Source organism: Brassica oleracea, chromosome C2 (genome assembly GCF_000695525.1).
Source record: "Brassica oleracea var. oleracea cultivar TO1000 chromosome C2, BOL, whole genome shotgun sequence".
NCBI lineage: Eukaryota > Viridiplantae > Streptophyta > Magnoliopsida > Brassicales > Brassicaceae > Brassica > Brassica oleracea.
In genome coordinates this window covers 36,381,128-36,386,071 of record NC_027749.1, presented here as the reverse complement: position 1 = coordinate 36,386,071, position 4,944 = coordinate 36,381,128, and positions in this window count along the sequence as shown.

Genomic DNA, 4,944 nt, shown 5'->3' with positions numbered 1-4,944 from the left:
AATTGACCTGGGAAAATCTCCAAGGTTTCCGATATCTTGGCCACCAAAGAAGGGACTCGATCCCTGAAACCTGACTCAAAGTAACCCTCGTATACAAGAATTTCATTCACGCAAAAATCTGAGACCCTATCTTGTGAACCTGGCACTCGGATGATGACATCAGCAGGGAGATTATACTTCATCCTCCAGTCTGCAACCTCCTCAACCCCTATTACCAAAAGAGGGCCTATCGGAGGGTACCGGTTTCCCTCCGCGACGGGCAAAACATTTAGGGCAACAATAGCTTTAGGATCTTCCACCTCAGAGAAGAGTCAGAAGAGTCCATGGACACTAACGGAGCAACCGCGTCCTTCACCTTGCTAGATCTAACTCTACTACCTATGGAAGAAGAATCTGGGAAGAGACCCGACTCAGCCTTCATCTCAGAAACAGAAAGGGTTAGAAGGAAGGGCCTAAAAGCAAGCGTAAGAGGAGAAAGAAAATGTTACATGTGGAATGAAGACCAGAACGGAGATGTGGAGATCACGAGAAATTTTCATAGCCAGAGAAACGGAAACTGAAAAGGTCTAGCGGCAAAAACGGAGAGATAGAACCGAAAACCCTAAAGACGCCTTACACGCGTCAAAAAGAGAATCCATGCGGGAAAGCGAATCTCGAGGGATTGGGGGTCCTTTCCTCTTCCTACCCAGTCTCAGGGACCCGAGGAACTAATGGAACTCTGAGGACCACCCTACCAGCATTACTTCTCCGGCCCAAGGGATTGAAGCGCATATCGAAGACTTCGGTTCTCTCTAAAAAGAACTCTCTCCAGCCTCGTCATTTCTAGAAAATTCAAGACGCTACAATTAGGCTCCAGCCAAATAAGGAGGAACCAATCCTTACCTGGGTTCAGAAATGAGCTCCGGCTTGAGTGGAACCTAGGACAGCGAGACCGTTGGAGCAGAGTCCTGCCTAAAGGGGAGCCTGCTGAGAATGAGCAATCCTGGTTGACTTGAGTGAACAGGTTATACCCCGAGTTCAATGACAAAATCGAGTAATAACGGGCAAACTGTTAGGGAAAAACACCTCGGCATCATTTCCTCCAGCCTCTGGGCAGGACCCAGGCCCCAGGGTCCCCGATAAAGGAACGCTCCAGGTCCCCGCTAAAAGGAACCCTGGGACCAGTCCCAAGGACCGACCTCCCTTCCAAGAAATAGAAGATTTCCGATAAGGAGAACCTTCCATATTTCCAAATATGGAAGAGTTCAACCAAAATCAAACCAACTTCTAGGCGACTATATAAGGGCTCCTAAGTCCCAAAAGCAAAGGATCGAGTTCTCCAAGGCTTAGAGACTAGGGTTACACAGCTAGAATTAGGGTTCTTACCTAATAGTTTGTAACCTTGTTTACTTTCGCTTGTTCTACCTAATAAAACGTTTCTTTAAGCCAATCTTCTTATAACTTTACCCAATTCCTCACGAAACATACAAACCTACTCAAAACACATACGATTCTCTAGCTTATCCTTCGTTCCGTGGCACTCTAAAAGAGCCTACACAAAAATCCCCTAACACCAGTCTCGGTCCCAGGACCTAGAGAAAGGACCTCCGGGTGCCAGGTAAAAGATCTCGTGGTCTGACAGGGACCTCCAGGTCCCAGACGTAATCTAGGGGTCTAAAAGGAGCCTCTGCGCCTCCCTCTCAAATGATCCCCGGGTCCTCATACAAACTCCTGATTATTAGCCTATTATAAGAACGACCTCTAGAGAATCGATTTAAAGCAAGCAAGAGCCTGGATAAAAAGAAGGCCACAGCAGGGCCATTGTTCGAAGAAATAATAAGAGCCGCGAAGGACCAAGGTTTAAACAAACATCATTATTCAAAGAAGGGAAAAACAGGGAACACAAGTTCAAGTCGGGGACCCTCTCGGCTTGACGGATGAATCCACATCCATATCAGAAGACGGCGGAATACCAGGCTCATCCTCGAAAGTGGGAAGGGGGGCACCTTTTCTCCTGGCTTCCTCTCGGACCACAGCCTTGTACTGTTCTAACGTAGTGACCAAGTCCCACTGAGCACTCTGCTTCCTCAGCCACTCCCTCATCAATTCCCAGCGAGCGACGACTCTGGCTCCATTCACGGCCATCACCATCTCAAACTTAAAAGTCCCCGCCGCCGCCTTGAGAGCCTCGATATCTTCCTCCAGCTCTTGATTCTTCTGATTCACACCCAGCGCATCAGCTGAAGAGGCCTCGGCCACCTTCTCCAGGTCTTTTATCTTCTCCTTAAAATCGCGTATCTCGAATTCCCGGGCCACAAGTTTTTCCTTATCTCTGGACACCTGGCACTTCAAAACCTCGACCTCCGCTCGAAGGACGAGCAAGCCTTCATCAGATAATCGCCCCCCAAGATGGTGCAGCTGGGAAACGGTCTGAACAAAACGTGGATCTCGATCAAAAGGGAAAGCGGGCAGGTAATAGAACTTACCTGGAGAAGCCCTCCTTGAAGAACCTGGATCAACTCTGAGGAATATCCTATAGGCAAGACAGTGCCATCCTGAGGAAATACGTTCAAGTTCAGGTTGGATAAAGCCGTAGCTAAACTCCCTGCAGAACGAGCTATGTCAGTCGACTGCTGTGATGATCGAATCGTCACGCCACCACTTTTGGGTCTCTTTCCCGGAAGAGAAGGAGAAGGCTCCAACTTAACCACTGGTGAAAGACAGCTGCCAGTAATCATCACCTCGTCCCCTGATGTACTTCTACTACTAGACCCTTTTTTCGCAGACATCACCTTCGCCGCTTCCTGATAGGCTGCAAAAGGATCATTGGTGGCGCCTCCCGACATGTCTCTTGAATAGAAATAATCGGTAGGCATTATGAGAGAAAAGAGGATAGAACAAGGAGGCGCTTACTCCAAAGGCTACTACGTCGCAGTACCGTCTCGCGGACCAAGAAATTAACCTGACGTGGATCCGTAGGAAGGTGTCGCGCCCGAAGAACAGCTTTCTCTCCTTACGAAGGAGCAGGAAGAGTTCTGGCTGCACAACAAAAACACACAATATCATAAAAGTGTCAGATCAACAAAAGGATCAAACGACTCCTACCTATAAAATTCCATCGATGAGAGGATCCGGGGAACGCGCGTATCTCTCCTGCCATTTTTTATTAAAAACCGGTCCTTTCCGATCATTCTTTGGAAGCTCCTCCACAATCGGGAATCCACTGTGTGGGCGAAGATGGAATCTCCCTTCTTCTTTGTTAAGGGGAGCCAAGTGATACGCGAACATGACCTCATTAATACCAAGGGAGAGATACTCCAAATCACCTAAGTTTTGGATAGCTATGAGGATTCTCCAAGCAGGGGGATTCAGTTGCGAGGGCGAAATCTCGAAAAGATTGCACAAACCCGCAATCAGAGCAGGAATCGTTCTTCTAAGGCCCAAGTCGAAGAAAGCTTCGTAGACGGCAATTTCCCCCGGATGTAGCTGGAAGCGCGCTCTTCTGGTGTTGGAACTTGGAGAACGATAGAAGAAGGAAGCAAATACCTACTCCGCCAATCCGCCAGCTCATCCTCACTGACTGACGAGGCCAGACCCACTAATGGAGGAGCCGCGTAAACACAGGATAGAGGCAAAGGAACCATCAGGTCGCAATCAGATCCTTCACCGGCCTCCGACGAGCTGTCCGATCGGGAAACCGGCGATTCTATCCTCCTCTTCGACCTAGCCCTATCGGCCGTCGTGGGAACAGAGGAAGAGGATCGGTTAGACATGATGCCACTGGTTCCTATTCAACGGGTCGCGGTGATGAGAAAGCTAAAATCCGAGGAAACCTAACGAGAGGTCCGATCTATCTAACCAAGACCCGAAGAACTAGAAGAAAGGTAAAAGAAAAAATTACCTGAGCTCAAGGCGCCGACAACGAGAGGGCAAGAAATAAGAAGGAAGAGATACTCCAAATCACCTAAGTTTTGGATAGCTATGAGGATTCTCCAAGCAGAGGGATTCAGTTGTGAGGGCGAAATCTCGAAAAGATTGCAAAAACCAGCAATCAGAGCAGGAATCGTTCCCCTAAGGCCGGAGTCGAAGAAAGCTTCGTAGACGGCAATTTCCCCCGGGATGTAGCTGGAAGGGCGCTCTTCTGGTGTGGGAACTCGGAGAACGATGGAAGAAGGAAGCAAATACCTACTTCGCCAATCCGCCAGCTCAGCATGACCCACTAATGGAGGAGCCGCGTAAACCCATGATAGAGGCAAAGGAGCCATCAGGTTGAAATCAGATCCTTCACCCGCCTCCGACGAGCTGTCCGTCATTTAATATATGGTGATCTTGATCATATATGCGATCAAGATCATTAGATCTTGACCATGGATTTGACCCATTTTCATCCCTGGTTTATAGGTGTTTTTATTAATAATTATTATATTATAGAGTCTATTTATTATATTTATAAGACCAGGATTGATTTGGAGATAACTGATGATTTTGGAGCATTTTGGAGATATTTGGAGAAAGCACCCGAGATGACCATCGAGCTCGACCAACGGTCGATATTGGAGAGGAATAATCGATCGATGTTCATATCTTGACATCGATCGACAACAAAGCGCGCAGAAAGTCCGTTTGGTCACTGCCGACTTGAAGCCCAAGTCTTCACCAATTAACAAGATTACCCCGAACGAGTTTTTAACCAAATTATCCCGGAAGAGGCAAAGTGTGCTTTTCTTGTTTTATTATTTTCACAGCAAGGTTTCTAGGATTTTGATAGATTTGAGAGAAGATCCAAAGTTATAATTTGTGATTGTAACTCCATTAATATCTATTTACTATTCTAATGAAGTTTTCTTACCTAACTGCTGTTATGAATTGATTAGCCATGTCTGAGTACTTCCATTATTAGATTTTAGGGTTTAAATAGGTTAGGAGGGATTAGCCCCAACTATAGATTGCTGAGTTGTGGTAATT